This window comes from Salvelinus alpinus, chromosome 18 (assembly GCF_045679555.1).
Source record: "Salvelinus alpinus chromosome 18, SLU_Salpinus.1, whole genome shotgun sequence".
Classification (NCBI taxonomy): Eukaryota; Metazoa; Chordata; class Actinopteri; order Salmoniformes; family Salmonidae; genus Salvelinus; species Salvelinus alpinus.
Window position 1 is genome coordinate 33,131,988 of NC_092103.1, and position 16,877 is coordinate 33,148,864.

At 43.3% G+C, this 16,877-nt stretch overlaps 1 long non-coding RNA gene across 1 annotated transcript in view; it reads left to right on the plus strand.

Annotated features, from left to right (window-relative positions):
- The window catches only part of LOC139544206 (uncharacterized), a 29,130-nt gene extending 15,543 nt beyond the window's left edge, over window positions 1–13,587 (plus strand). Inside the window, exons 4-5 of the long non-coding RNA XR_011668829.1 lie at window positions 7,235–7,305; window positions 13,286–13,587. This is a non-coding gene — a long non-coding RNA (uncharacterized lncRNA). The remainder of the gene's footprint in view (window positions 1–7,234; window positions 7,306–13,285) is intronic.
- Window positions 13,588–16,877: the final 3,290 nt, after the last annotated feature.

Genomic DNA, 16,877 nt, shown 5'->3' on the forward strand with positions numbered 1-16,877 from the left:
CGGTCATAATGTATTGGGCCTATAGCTTAATGCACAAACCTCATTTCTACAGTACTGTTTTTAATTGGTTAATGTTGCATATGCTTACGGTTTTTAAGTAATGTAAAAAATAAAAATTAGCGATGGATCTCAGCTTTTATTTTGACTTAAAGTGATCTTGAATCAGAAAAGGTTGGTGACCACTGTTCAAGAGTTTCCCCCATCAACGTTTCCCTTTATTGTGGCAACTGATCAAATCAATGCAATATTAGCCACATTCAATTCAACATACTGAAACAACACGAACTATGCAAGAGATTTTGTTGTAGGCAGAACGCATCGGATTAGGATTCCATTGCATTGGCACGCACTACTCAGCCCGTACTCTATGCAGACCTGTGCGACATAAACAATCAGAGCTGCAGTAGGTCTATATGCAAATGGACAATTACCATATATGGGTCTGTGCCATTTACTTTGAACTGGACTATGTTTACAGCATGAGCGGTCGTGAGTAGATGTGCTTGTTAATGTTATAGGATGCATTTTCTCCATTGTTTTTTATGGTAGGCCACTCTGGTAGGGCTAAATTATGATCAAATAGCCACAGTAACCTACATAGCCACTGTTAAAGCTGTAACTTAAAGCGGGTACAGCCTCAGTGTTCACAGTAAATGCGCACTTGAACTTTTCACAAGTTTGCGCTCAGCAGACCTAAATTCGCACACTGCCTAAGGCAACATTACCCATAACATGATGCAGCCACCACTGTGCTTGACAATATGGAGGCAATTACTCAGTGATGTGTTGTGTTGGATTTTCCCCAAACATAAGGCTTTGCATTTAGGCCAAAAAGTGTATTCCTTTGCCATGTTTTTTCACTCTGTCATTTAGGTCATTATTGTGGAGTCACTGCAATGTTGTTGATCCATCCTCAGTTTTTCCCCATCACAGCCATTGAACTCCATAGCTGTAAAATCATCAATGGCCTCATGGTAACATCCCTGAGCAGTTTCCTTCCTGTCCTGCAGTTTAGAAGCCTGACTATCTTTGATGTGTCTGTGATTTAATACAGCATCCACAGCATAATAATTAACTTAAAGAGATATTCAATGTCTGATGTGTTATTGTTACCCATCTACCAATCACTGCCCTTCTTTAAGAGGCTTTTGAAAACCACCCTATTCTTTGTAGTTGAATCTGTGCTTGAAATTCAATACGTTAATGAGGGACCTTACAGATGTTGTATGTATGGGGGTAGGTGCTTATATTTGTGACGGCAAGGGTCACCATTGTATAACTCCCCTGGAGCAATTAGGGTTAAGTGCCTTGCTCAAGGGCACAGCGACAGATTTTTCACCTTGTCGACTCCGGTATTCGAAGCAACGACCTTTCGATTACTTGCCCAACGCTCTAACCTTGAGGCTACCTGCCACTCATATGGGGTACAGAGGAAGGGGTAGTCATTCAAAAATCATGTTATCCCCTATTATTTCACATAGAGTCCATGTAAATTGTTATTTGATTTGTTTAGCCAAATTTGACTCATAAACTAATTTAGGCCAGCCTTAACAAAGTGGGTGAATAATTATGCAATGACTATATTATATATGTTATTTAAATTGTTTTATTTTGTGTTTTACTTTGACATTATGGAGTATTTTCTGTAGATTAATTACAAAAAAATCGCTATTAAATCTATTTAAATTCCACTTTGTAATGCAACAAAATGTGAACAAATCCTAGGGGATTTTACTTTTTTTTTGAAGCAAAGTCATGCTTTGATATACTTCCCAGTTTTGGATGTGTGAATAAACCTTTTAGTGGTACCAACTTTTATTAATCTCACTTCCTCTCTCTGGTCTTCAGGAGAGGGTAAGGGAAACTAGTAATCTAGTTGAGTAGTAGGATGGGTAAGTTTGTCACTAGTGTATCAATGTTGCGCAATTGGTTTTACCATCCATGCCTTGGGCCCCTACAGTAAAAATGCTTAGACATCACAAAAATACATGAGAATAGCCTTGACTAATTTTGTCCTGCATATCAATGTGAGCACATTTTTTAAACATGCCTTTTTATGGCCACCGTCCCGTCCCGCTCAGAGTTCTTCCCCTTGTTGCTGTTGCCAACAATCCTCGTCAGAAACTGTCAACGGCGGCCAGGGAGGGATGGGGATTTTATACACATTCCACCCAAACTCTTTTCCCTCAGAAACACGTGACAGTAATTGGCTTATTTACCCTAGTAATCAAATTCTCTCTCCATGAGGCTAGCATTTGGAACATCTTGTATTTGAGCCAAAACATTCCCTAGAGTTGTTTCAGGAGGCTGGTGAGTGTGAACTGTGGACATTCACACCACAATAGTCCTAAAGGATCTCTTGTAGTTCAGATCAACTGTGATTTAATGTACAGTTTTTGCGCAGATATTTGGGGCAGTAAGAATAGAGAAAGCTGCTGTGAATCAATGGCAAGTGGTGCCAAGAAAGGTTCTGTATCTGTATAGGCTAGAGATCAAATCCACATACAGTAGGTAGTTGATAAGATCAGTTTGTGTTTTATAGATAGAGGTTTGGTGGCAGCTAAGTGGAGAGGCAGGGCAGTAGGTAAACCAGGACTAATGTAAGGAGATAGAGGTGTCCAGTAGTTACCCAGTAGTTACCACCACTAGAGAGTAAGAACTCTACACTTCACTCAGACTGTAATGTTAGCAGCTACACACTTAGAAAAAAAGGGTTATTTGGCTGTCCCCATAGGAGAATCCTTTTTGTTTCCAGATAGAACCCTTTTGGATTCCTTTAGAACCCTCTGTGGAAAGGGTTCTACATGGAACCCAAAAGGGTTCTACCTGGAACCAAACAGGGTTTTTCAAAGGGTTATCCTGTGGGGACAGCTGACAAATCCTTTTAGGTTCTAGATAGCACCTTTGTTTAGCGTTGAAGCCAGAGCCTAAACTAAAGTGTATATAATGGAGCCTCCAGGGCCCAGATTCACAAAACATTCTTAAGAAGAAATGTCTACTTAACTGCCATTTTTTTCCTTAGCTATAGACTTAAGAAGAAAGTTAAGCAAGTTGATATTCCTCAAAAAGGTTCTTGGACATTTTCTTGCGCTATTTCTTATGTTTCTCCTGAAGCAAAAAGTTAAGAAGATACATTTTTACACTTCCACACTTATCCTCTGCGTATTTATACCTGTGTTTTCTGTCTGTCTGTGCCAGTTCGTCTTGTTTGTCAAGCTTACCAGCAGTTGTCCTGTCAGCGCTTGTCTTTTCCCAGCCTCTCTTTTTCTCGTCCTCCTGGTTTTTGACCCTCGACAGACGACATGCGAGGAGCCTCTCAGATACCTCAGATATCTCTGAAATATGGAGCCATTTACATAAATGTGTCTTACTGTATAAGAAATTGAAACACCTCTCCCCAATGAATATCATCCTAAAGACAGAGGGTTAATGCTGATGCAGATCACGTCTGCATCTTACATGACACCATGTTCCCTATATAGTGTACTACTTTTGACCAAGGTCCATGGTGCACTGCATTTGACCAGAGCCCTGTGCGGGCCCTGGTCAAACATAGTGCACTATATAGTAAATCGGGTGCCATTTCAGGCGTACTCTATGACTTCTTTCCCTGGATGAGAAGAAAAGGCCCATCTGACACAGTACAGATGTAGGATCTTAATGTGATCACTTTTTTGTTGCTGAGAATTTTCCTTCTCTGCAGGAAATGCAGGTGAGCTTTGTGATTTACATAAATTCACTGAAAACCCACACTTACACATGGTTATATTAACAGTATTGCACTTTTCATGTAGTCTAATTTTGGCCAGCTGATAGCCTAACCACAGATCAAGCAACATTATGGACTAAATGTTAAAATCCTGTTTATGCAGGATTATTTTGCTGCAAATTAAGATTCTACATATGTATCACATAGAGTCTAAAGACCTTGAGTCAGTCAGTGAGGAGGATTGTTAAAGTAGATGTACACAGTAGCAAAAAGATTTGAAAAACAAGCCTGACAAATGGCCGTGTCCCTGACCAGCCTGGTGCTCCTCAGTTCATTTATGGGGTGAGGTGCTCTCTTAAACATGTCAAGGACATGCAGCCTGGCCCTAATGCGCCCATAATGTGTGAGTGACATGCTGTCAACAAACACACTTCAACAACCAGGCACTGGTAATGTATGACAATTGTGTACTTTTTCCACCACTGTTGGTAAGCAAGGGAAGGAGAGAGGGTAGTTAACTGAGGGGAGGAGGGTGGGAGGGTGTTAAAACAAGGGAAGGCTGATTGACCCCCACAGGTAAGAACAACAATCCATCAGCCAAGCGATTGTTAAATCCACACTGTTTTCCATGTGGGGTCGTTCACCCAAGGGACTATTAATCCTATAGAAATCATGGGTCATAACACCTAGTATATCAGTCAAACACAAACACACACATTCAAACACACACGCACATAGAAAATAATTCATCCAAGCGCTGTCAAATACGCTCAAATAGTACAATGCACTTAAAAAATAGAACAACCTCACTGCAACTTGCACAAATTCACATTGTATTCACACAAAAACACATTTTCCCACAGTGTGAACAGAAGTTGGAAAAGGTTTGTCCGCCTCAAATCCCAAATCCCTGTACTGCTGACAGACAGCAGTTTCCGAGACTCATTAGGGTGATTGAGGTCTTTCTGGAAAGGAACAGAGGATTACCCTAAATCTGTCCTCTGTCGACGTTGAGCCTCAGCCTGAGACATGTATCTCCCTGACGTCCCATAGGAGACAAACCCTTCAACTTAAAACCCCCTAACCACGTAGGATAGAAGTGAGTGTGTGTGACTTCGTGTGTGTGAGGTCCTCTCTCCTCAGCAGTACCAGCCCAACACCATGAAAATGCAAGACGGGTTAAAGCACACTGTAGTTTAAAAGTGAGATATGGTTGTTGTCTTAGGAAAACACCGTCTTTGTAGGCTTCCATAACGTAATAAAGAGTATGGCAGTGTTTGTCTGTCCGTTAGCCCTGGGCTGGCGTTGGTCACTTTGTAAATCACTGTTTATGTTTGATGTTCACACACACTTCCTTTTAGGGTCAGTGAGTGTTTCTACTAGCGTGCTGTGGGACTGTGGGGCTTGGCATTCCTCAGTGCCCTGGCCTGAGATACAAGGACAGAATGGCTGGTACAGGATGTAGACAGGGTGTGGTACCAAACCATTCGCACGCACACGCACATGCACACACAGAGACAGTCAGAAGCCTGTTCCACCCCCGACGTAGGGGTTAATAAACTTGTTTTGAATTCCTTCACCTCTAAACAGGATTTACATTCCAAGCCTTGAAAATAGAGTGGTTGAAACAAAGACAGGAAGTGATGTTAGAGGACTTCCTGTCTCACCTCCTCACCCTCCCCTCTCTGCATTTATCTTGACCCTGCAGACTGGACTCCCTGCAGCCGGCCACCACACCCACCCAGCAACCAAAGCGAACACACACCCACAGGCACACACACACACACACACTCTCAAACGCCAGACTCTGTACCCCATTAAAATGCCCCTACATCCCCCTCCCAACCCCCTGCCAGTCAAGATCCAGACACTCACCTAACCCTTAAATAAGGCAGGTAGCCTAGTGGTTAGAGTGTTGGACTAGTAACCGAAAGGTTGCAAGATCAAATCCCTGAACTTTTTACAAGGTAAAAATCTGTCGTTCTGCCCCAGAACAAGGCACTTAACCCACTGTTCCTTAGGCCGTCATTGAGAATAAGAACAGATTCTTAACTGATTTGCCTAGTTAAATAAAGGTTTAAAAAAAAAGACCTGCTGTTCCACTTGACTGTTGAATTTGTCACACTCACTTAAATGTGAAGAATATTCAAAATTATCTGCAAACAACCCAATAAAATATGCACATCAGTGACATTCTCTTGTGGAACAGTTAGTGTAATTTCTTCCACCCAACCACCTGAGAATGAAAGTTCTTGGACAGAAGGAGCTGTCATTCAGCATCATGGAAGCTACAATTTCTCATTAGGCGTGGATGCTCAATGGCAGGAAAGCTGTATATCGGTATAGCTAATATAAATGTTGCCAATGAGCTTTAATCTACACTTTATGAGTTAGTAATTTAAGGGACTATAAACTACATCTGTCTTGATAAAGGTCTCCAACCGAAATGTTGACACAAACAACATGCAGAGGCTTGTTTTTGCGGGAGTTATATTGTATATTGTGAACTGCACTATAAGCCTCTGGTGTTGATGTAATGAATTACAGGGCTATATTAGAGCAGGAGATATATAGGGTGGGAGACAGGAAAGGCTATTTAGCCTGCAGTGACTCAATCTCTAGAAGCAGACCTTCCGGCCCATGGCTTGGGTGCTTTCCTACGTTAACACTGCAATAATATATGAGTCACACTAACACTGATAGGCAGAGAGAGGGACAGATGGAGAGAGAGAGAATGAAGGGTAGATTGAGACTGGGGATGTGGAATAGAAAGAAAGGTGGCAAGGAGAGAGAGAACAACAGGATGGCCAACTATTTTTGCTGGTATGACAATGTTATGTTGGAAAATAATATACTTATAGTGTCCAGTTTGTTCTGAGGTTTCTGTAGGGGGGCAAACGCTCTACAAGCATACTGTAGAGCACTGAGGAAAATAATAGAGAGATAAGAGAGAGAGAAACAAGACAGAAAGAGAGAGAGTGGGGACAAACTATACAGACTGCAGGAGCCGTACAAAGGCCATTTATTTTCTAGAAGGACTTAAGTAAATCAAAAGCCATTCCTCATTCTCGACCACCCTGGGCCTGGATTGGGGTGCAAAACAAGCCTGCTGATTTGGGTTTCCTTTCTTAACTCCACAGATGCAGCCACACACTGCAGGCTACATGTTGTTTGTCAGCAATGTTTCTATCTCTCTCCACCTGCTCCTCCACTCTCGTCACCTCTCCTCCTCTCCCTCACTCCTTCACTCCTCTTTTGCTTAACTCCTCCTCCCCCTCACTACTCCTCCTCTCCCTCACTGCTCCTCTTCCTCACTCCTCCTCTCTCTCACTCCTCTCCCTCACTGCCTCTCTCTCTCACTCCTGTCCCTCACGCCTCCTCTCCTCGTCTGTCATTGGGGCCATCTGTAGTGTTTGGGAGGCTGTAATGTATACGGCCAAAACACATCTCACATAGTGAACGAGAGTCCTGAAGTACTGACCCCCTATTTCTTTCTTTCTGTTTCCTCTTTTGTTCCACATACAGCATGTGCGCTGGAGCAGTGTGTTTCCCCAGAGCCCGACTCAGACTCCCCAGTCAGCAGAATCCATGTAAAGGTATGTTCCACTCCTTCACTGATGGAGGGGGTAAAGATTTAAAGACTGCTGATGTGGGAGGTCAGCGACCTCAGCCCCCCCCCCCCATACTGCTGTCATGGCACATCGCAGTAAGTAGTGCAACGGGGTCCACCCTGGTTAAATCAATGTTTTTTTCTACGTCATTTCAATTAAATTACATTGAACCAATGTGGAATAGACATTGAATTGACATACGTATGTGCCCAGCGAGGAGCCATTCTCCAGCTGTCTGTCTGTGTCAGGTCTTTCCCTCTCTGCCCCTGTTTAGTGTAGTCCACCGTGTGGGAACTCGACGATGTCCAGGTGTAGTAAACATATGGTAACTATTCAGAGAGGGGAGGGGTTGGAGGAAGGGGGGGTTTAACATTAGTGTGTCTGGGCTGACACTGTCAAAGAAGATAGTGCTGCACTGGGTCTCTTTTACAGCTAAATCAATGCAGTGTGTGTGTCTGTGTTATCCCTGCTCACATTGTAGTCTAGTGTTCTGATAACAGCCTAATCAATGACGTGGGTGAATGAGTGTGTGTGTGTGTGTGTCCCAATGCAAACTCAGACGAGACTCCTAATGTGCTCTTTGTAGCAGGGTGGCGCCCTGATAACTTATGGTGTCAGTCCATCTTCATTCAAGTTTTAGTAGTTCAATCTTATCTCAGTTTCTGTCTCAGTGAGTGTGATGTGAAAACTCAACGCCGTGAAGGTGATAACTCTTTTCAGTCTTCTCTGCTTCAAGAAGAATAACAATCAATGTTGCCATGGAGTTTAAATGCACTTATGCAGGTTCTTAAATTGTTGTTTCTCAGCTCTTAAGTTCCCTTGGAGAACTCTTGCCCAATAAAGAACCTTTGAGTTAAGTGGGGGGTTATTGACGGGGCATCTACCATTATTCAGAATTTGAAAAGGTTATTGAAATGTATGGAAGCCTGCAGATGTGTCCCTTTCATAGCACACAGCAAATTGGCCAGTGTTTACTAGTGTTGATTTTTCAGTGTAACATTTATAGTGTTGATTAAATAGTTAAATTATCACTTAGTGGTGTAAAAGAACCATGGTGTTGGTGTTAATAACCAGAGTTGAACCAAAGCCACGCCCATCATTATCATTTCCCAGCATGCTCTATTGCAGGTTGATTTTTGAAGTTGTTTGTTTCAATATCTATGTTTTTGCATGTGCATTGATTGATTGATTAATTCATCTTATGGTACTCAAATATAAATAACATAACATACAATTAAGATAAATAAATAATAAAGAGGGTTAACGTAAATTGTCAGTCTTGTGGCTTGGGGGTAGACGTTGTTCAGGTGCCTTTTGGTCCCAGACATGGCACTCCGGTACCGCTTGTCGTGTGGTAGTAGAGAGAACAGTCTGTGACTTGGGTGGCTGGAGTTTTTGGCCTTCGTCTGACATTGCCTGGTATAGAGGTCCTAGATGGCTGGGAGTTCGGCCCCTGTGATGTTTACTGGGCCGTACGCACTACCCTCTGTAGCTCCTTGCGGTCGGATAACGAGCAATTACCATACCTAACGGTGATAGAGCAAGTCAAGATGCTCTCAATGGTGCAGCTGTAGAACTTTTTAAGGATCTGAGGGCCCATGCCAAATCTTTTCAGCCTCCTGAGGGGGAAGAGACATTGTCGTGCCTTCTTCACGACTGTGTTGGTCTGTTTGGACCATGATAGGTCTTTAGTGATGTGGACACCGAGGAACTTGAAGCACTCGACCCGCTCCACTACGGACCCATCAATGTCAATGGGGGCGTGTTCGGGCCTCCGTTTTCTGTAGTCCACTATAAGCTCCTTTGTCTTGCCCACGTTTCGGGAGAGAGGTTGTTGTCCTGGTAACACACTGCCAGGTCTCTGACATCCTCAATAGGCTGTCTCATTGTCGTATTGGGGTAAAACTAGGGCCTCAAAATAAGGCCTTATGAAATATGTATTGTTTTGAAAAATTACATTTTTATTTCACCTTTATTTAACCAGGTAGGCCAGTTGAGAACAAGTTCTCATTTACAACTGCGAGCTGGCCAAGATAAAGCAAAGCAGTGCGAAACAAACAACAACACATGGAATAAACAAACATACAGTCAATTACACAATAGAAAAGTCTATATACAGTGTGTGCAAATGAGGTAAGATTAGGGAGGTAAGGCAATAAATAGGCCATAGTGGCGAAATAATTACAGTATAGCAATTAAACACTTGAGTGATAGATGTGCAGAAGATGATTGTGCAAGTAGAGATACTGGGGTGCAAAGGAGCAAAAAAATATAAAAAAATACAATATGGGGATGAGGTAGTTCGGTGGGCTATTTACAGATGTGCTATGTACAGGTGCAATGATCTGTAAGCTGCTCTGACAGCTGATGCTTAAAGTTAGTGAGGGAGATATGTGTCTCCAGCTTCAGTGATTTTTGCAATCGTTCCAGTCATTGGCAGCAGAGAACTGGAAGGAAAGGTGGCCAAAGGAGGAATTGGCTTTGGGGGTGATCAGTGAAATATACCTGCTGGAGCGCGTGCTATGGGTGGGTGCTGCTATGGTGACCAGTGAGCTGAGATAAGGCGGGGCTTTACCTACCAAAGACTTATAGATGACCTGGAGCCAGTGGGTTTGGTGACAAATATGAAGGGCGGGCCAGCCAACGAGAGCAAACAGGTCGCAGTTGTGGGTAGTATATGGGGCTTTGGTGACAAAACAGATGGCACTGTGATAGACTGCATCCAATTTGATGAGTAGAGTGTTGGAGGCTATTTTGTTAATGACATTGCCGAAGTTAAGGATTGGTAGGATAATCAGTTTTACGAGGGTATGTTTGGCAGCATGAGTGAAGGATCCTTTGTTGCGAAATAGGAAGCCAATTCTAGATTTAATTTTGGATTGGAGATGATTAATGTGAGTCTGGAAGGAGAGTTTACAGTCTAACCAGACTCCTAGGTATTTGTAGATGTCCACATATTCTAAATCAGAACCGTCCAGAGTAGTGATGCTAGATTGTCAGGCAGGTGCAGGCAGCGATCGGTTGAAGAGCATGCATGTAGTTTTACTTGCATTTAAGAGCAGTTGAAGGCCACAGAAGGAGAGATGTATGGCATTGAAGCTCGTCTGGAGGTTAGTTAACACAGTGTCCAATGAAGGGCCAGAAGTATACAGAATGGTGTCGTCTGCGAAGGTGGTGGTCAGAGAATCACCAGCAGCAAGAGCGACATCATTGATGTATACAGAGAAAAGAGTTGGCCCGAGAATTGAACCCTGTGGCACCCCCATAGAGACTGCCAGAGGTCCGGACAACAGGCCCTCCGATTTGACACACTGAACTCTGTCTGAGAAGTAGTTGGTGAACCAGGCGAGGCAGTCATTTGAGAAACCAAGGCTGTTGAGTCAGCCGATAAGAATGCGGTGATTGACAGAGTCGAAAGCCTTGGCCAGGTCGATGAATACGGCTGCACAGTATTGTCTTTTATCGATGGCGGTTATGATATCGTTTAGGACCTTGAGCGTGGCTGAGGTGCACCCATGACCAGCTCAGAAACCAGATTGCATAGGGGAGAAGGTACGGTGGGATTCGAAATGGACTTGTTGTGGGAAGGCAGGCACTGTTCTTTAGCTCCCTTTCCTTCTTTTTGGTGGAACTCGACGGCCCGACTGGAAATCCGCTTGGCCCGAGATTTGACTTGTAACCAAACAGTCAGTCAGGTCAGGTAGGGTGTAGGTTCTATCAACCCCTGTTTGTAGAAAGCCTTTGGTAAGGCGATACTCCACAAAACATTCTCTGTAGGAGATCCATGTGTGAGCCGCACATCAGCTCGAATGCGTTGGCAGCCTCTAGTGTCTGGAGCGCACCCACGAGAGAATGGACTGCGAGAGCAAACTCGTTGAATGCTGCAGCATCTCCCATCTTGATAGGTTCCGCATTCAGGATGGCTCCAAGCTCGCTCTGCACCAACTGCCTTGGCTGTCCATACTTGTCTTGGAGTGCGCTCAGGGCAGTGGGATAGGGATTTGGATCATGCAAACATGACTGGGTCAGTTTGTAAGCACTTGGAAGCTTGTGGTGCTCTAGCAGAACTTGGTACTTGTAATGCTGTCAGATGAGGATGCGGGCCAAGCAGGCTGTCCAGGGCCTTCCTCAGTAGGACAAAGTCACTCTCACGACCGCTGCTGAAGTGTGGGAGTTTTGGCTTTAGGATCCCAAAGCAGGAGGCTACAACTAGGTCCATTAGGTTTGGGCCTGAAGTCACAGGTGCTAGAGGCACCCCAGATGTTGGCTGCCGACGTGGATTGGGCCTATGTGGTGGTGCCGCCCAGTGACCTTTGTAGGATAAGAGCAGGCGTGGTGCTGGCATGCTCAAAGGTGGCCCAGCAGTTGATGCTAAGAACTGGTTTGACTGATTAAGCAATGGATGTGGATCAGTCCAATGGTGTGGGACTAGCAGCAAGGAGGAGGCATCACTCTGGTTTATTTGACCATGGTTGTGGACACCTGGACTTGAGGAAAGTCCTTGGTTGGTGTCATGTCAGGATACATGGCACGTTAATGGAGGTTGCTCTAGTATGAGTGGGTGGCTGGTCCGGTGCCAGCCGGAGTTCCCTTCATGTGATCCTGCCTGGTGGTCGATCGCGTCTTGAGTTTTTGGCTCCTGCTTGGTGCCACGCTTTGTCGGGTGACTGTGCAAGATGCGGCTGGGGGTGCATAGAGGGGCGTAATCTTCACCCATTTCTAGGAGGGAGTGGCGCAGCTCCGCCTTCTTCAGCACGTTCTGGGCCTGGCGAAGGCGTTGCTGCTGTTGCCATTATCTTTCTCTACTCCCCAGCTGCATCTTCTGGTATCTTCTCTCCATGGTGAGTTGGAGTCTCTCTATTTCAGAATTGAACCGTGCTGCCTCTCTCTCTTTAGCTAACTGGTGTTCCAGTTCTTTAAGTTCTATCTTCTTAAGATGAACTTGAATATATGAGTCATCACGGTTGTCGCCATTACTGCTTTGTTGACTGCGGGCTGGCGTCCCCCTTCCTTGGAGAGACTGGGCTTTTAACGCCTTTTGTTCTGGCTGGCCTGGGCTCAACAGTTCGCTTTGTTGAGGTTGATGATGATCTTCTTCATCAAAATCCTCCTCAAGGTCTTCTTCTTCTGGGGCGTGGCTTGGCTGAAGCTGACCTGTGGGGGAGGGCTCACCGGTTAGAATGCCCTCACCTCGGTGGGCATGCCCACTTGGAGCAGTTGTTAGAGTGCGTGGGTGGTTGACTATGTAGTCCTCCATTCTTTTAGGCTGCTGTATCTGCCATAGTGGACGGTCTTCTCCTCTGGGATGGGACCCTTGGGAGATCTGGTTGTCCTCAGTCTCGATGTCCATCATCCGGCTCAAAGGACCATAAAACGGAGTCTGGTGCTCTCTAATGTGTGGATAGGCTACTTGGAGTAAATGGATGCCAGACTGCACTCTGGTCAAAGAGCGATGACAGACACAGAAGCCCAGTACTTGGTCAAAAACTCACAAATATCCCTGAAAATGAAAACGGTCTGATCTCCACGAAAGCCAACCGAACAGAGAAATACGTTTTGTTTTTATACTAACAAGTGGTTGCCATGGTAAATAATCCAATAATAATTGGTAGGAAACATCAAAGAGTTTACCAGAATCTCTAAATGAAAATACTGGCAGATCAATAAAATGTCCTTGTAGATCTAATTACATTTTTAGGATTCAAAATTAATGTCTAAGGGGATTTTATGCACTGGTGGATTGTAATGGTTTAAGATCTGGTTTGGTGATTAGGGTTAGTTGGCAGTTACAACTAATAGCTATAGGTTTACTGGGGCTGAGTACGGTTTAGGGTGTAGGGTCAGTGGTCTGTGGAGCAGGTGGCTGTAAGTCTAGCCCTGTGTTTGTTTCTCTTCTCCTCTTGTTGTTTCTGCTCAGTCATTTATTTTGGGTGTCCTCTCCTCATCCTTCCTCCTCTCAACCCAGGCAGGTTGTTCCCAAGACCCCTGTCACAGTGGGGGTTCCCAGATGGTACGGACTCCATAACAGACCCCCTCTACTCAGAAGTGATCTCACATGTGATCTCACATCTTACATGGTAACACAGGGGATCTTATTCGGTCATGCTTGTCAACATTGTAGTAGCTGAGAAATTAGTGCTTTTTGAGGTCATTTGGGTTTGATTAATAAAATAAAAAATCGGTTTTGATTATTCTCTTTTTTACATTAAATGCATTTTTTGGGTTGAATGCTGTAACAACACAGAATAAAACAATTAATAAAAGTCCCATGATGTTAGTGACTGTCCATTACTCTTTATGACTTATTAACTAATTTATTCACATTAATTTACTTTAAGAAAATATTTCAGTTGTGTATATTACATTTGTTTTATTTGATGGCGTTATTATTTCATTCCAAGTCATAATCTACTCTATAAAGCTGCTGCCTATGCTGTCTGACAAAATCACTATTTTGTTCTTCAAAGTAAATAAGGCATACTTTTATGACTGCTGAAAACCAACTATCAATCACTTAGATAATGTATTGTCAGGTTGAGATACCTTGCGAAACAATTGCTCAATGCCTCTCGATCATACATTCTTCTGTCTCTATTATGTAGCAAGTGTAAAAGAAACCGGACAAGTAGGCTGGCAATGGATTATGATCATTGTAGTATATTACTACATTTTCTGCGCTAAACTATGTACAATATTGACCTGTTGGAAACTAGAGCTCCCTACTACATCGCACAGTTTGGGCTTGAACTGATTTATCTCTACAGAAACAAACCTAATGCGAATTCAAATAATTAAACCGACATTGGTTCAAATAACATAAATATTGGTTAATCGCTCAGCACTACAAAGATAGTCTAACACTAGCTGTTTCAGTTAAATTATCCTTTAAGCTTCTGTACTGTACAATCTTCTTTCTCTGTTTTCACAGTATACTTCGTTCTGTGTCCCAGAATACGCCATTGGCAGGAATAGGACATTTAAGGTACCTGGCTGGTACACACATTAGTTACGTTTGTTTTATCTGTGAATTGCACATACTCTTTGAAAAGGAAATGTCCTTGTGAGTGTTCAAACAGGTGAGTGTGTGTGTGCGTGCACATGTGTTTGTGTGTGTGCTCTCTGTGTTTAACTACAGAAAACATCCTTTATTTGCCTCAGCTGTCACCTTCAGATGGACAACAGTCAACATGGTGCTTCCTCGTTAGTTCCCTGGGACGTTTTCAGGTCAAAATGTATGACCACAGTCAGAGAGGGAAATCAACCACATTTAAACCGCCATTATGTCCATGCCGCCATAAAACCAGTGATTTATTCCATGCGTTTTACAGCCTTCCCATTGCCTTTTGCTTTGCTTTACACTACAGCCAGAAGTTTAAGTATGAATTTCTCACATTTTAGCAGGATCATTTATAACAGTCGTTATTCAGATCCTGCCCGATTGACTAACGACAAGAATGATTAACTGATATTGGCTTATAAACGCTGACTTCGGGTCTCTATGATTGAAAATTGATTTATTGTCTTCCAGAAACACATGAACATGGTTTTATGGCCATTACTGTAATACAGTAAAACAGAAACATCTCTGGGTGTTCTTACACATTTATTTTCATAAAAGTAACTATACCAGCCAATGAACCCTGAAACTGGTCTGGTGTTGGCCTCCTTCCCATTCACTCTATCATTCTCTCTGTCTCTCTCACTCTTTCTCTCTCACTCTCCTTGTCTCTCTCTCTCTTCTCTCTCTTTCCAGTGGTTGTAACTTGTAACCAGACCTGGGATATGTTAAAAAAAAGATTGGCTGCCACCCAACCTGAACATTATAGCTCCCTAACGGAGCTTTATAGCAGTCAGACCAGCCATATAGATCCCTCTCACTATACACTGTACTCTCTCTGCTCCCTGGGGTGCTCTCCTGGAAAATAGAGTGCTTTTAATGATATCGCCAGAATCCATTTTCTTTGGAGCGCTAAAATATAGGCTTTCGTAGCGGCTCCCAAACCACAACTGTATAGTGCTATAGAATAATATTGTAGTGGTTTCAAAACTTGTTTTCTTTGTGACCAACCTAAAGCATTTCAAAGTTGTAATGCCAAATAGATAAAACCATGTTTTTAACCACAACCCAGGACGCAAGAGGGACCGGCCATGACCTACCATTTGAAAAATGAAGTATGGTAGCCCCCCAAAAATAGAATGGTACCCCCATTTTCTCTTGACTCCCTGTTCGTGATCTTAATTCTCTTCATGGGTAGCTCTCACCCCCTGAGAGAGGATGACTGGGGAGGAAGAGGAGAAAGGAAGAGGAGGATGTTGGATATATATATATATATATATATAAAGTCACTTTCTAACTAGAGGTGTAAATATACACTTTGGGTATTGGTGGATTTTTCCATTTTAACATACAGTAAATAATTATGATACAATGGGACAGCTTGGAGAACGTTTCCATATTGTGACGTGCTGTCTCATCACCCTAAATATAGTAATGTATTGTCTAGTCTGTCTGTCTGTCTATCCATCTCTCTTTCTTTTCTCTCACTCCCTCTTCCTCTCTCTCTCTCTCTCTCCCCCCCTCTCTAACCCCTCTACACTCTCTCGTCTGAGGTAGTTTCCTGTTCCTCCCCCTGAAGGTTCTGTCAACGTCCTGCCAAAGCATCACCCCCACACTACTCTGTCCCTTTCCTGTTGAATGCTGGGACGTCTGTGTTCCCATTGTGTGTGTGAGCGGACCACATGGGGTGTCACGGTAAGCCGCGTGGAGAGAGAGGACGCGACCGATTGGGAATGCAATGACTAAAGCCCCTGTGGAGAGAGGCAAAAATAACAATAGGTCATTATCAATACCAGTGGGCAGAGCCCCACCTGTTTAGCAAAAATAAATACATGATCATAAAAAAATATATTGATATTTTTGCATGTTATTTTGGCATTTAATACGCGTCACATATCAGTTTGCAAACAATGTAAAAAAAAAAATATATATAATCTAATCATTTGAGTTAATAAAGCCACATACATACATGCTTTCTTGAGTAAGGCAGCTCCAAAATGCTGGTGTTTCAGCCTAGCTTTCAGCCTAGCTCAGTGCTTTCTGTGGTGGTGAGACAGCCAGCGAAAAATACGGAGCGTCGGGGTTGGTAATGTTCTCTAGTTGCGCCGTGATTGGCTCAGTGTTCAGTCACTCATGGGGACACTACGTCACTGCAACATTTACGGGGAGAGCTCGAAAATTCAAGCCCCTTGGGTGCTGCAATAGAGTTACATTATAAGTGCCTATTCAAGAAGGGTCAAGGTCATTAGCCACAGACAAAATGACATCAAGTCACTTTATATCTACAGTAGCTTTGATTGGACTGATCATGTCAACATCATACTTTCAAAATCTTAGCTAGCAAGCTAGCAGACATGATGTTGAATCAAGTCGACAATCTACTGGCAAATCCTTTTCAATCCTTGTCATATGAAGAGAATTTATGAAGAGAACTTATAGATAAGACGTATCGGTGCTCATCGGCCATTGGACATAAACATTACACAACAAATTGGAAATC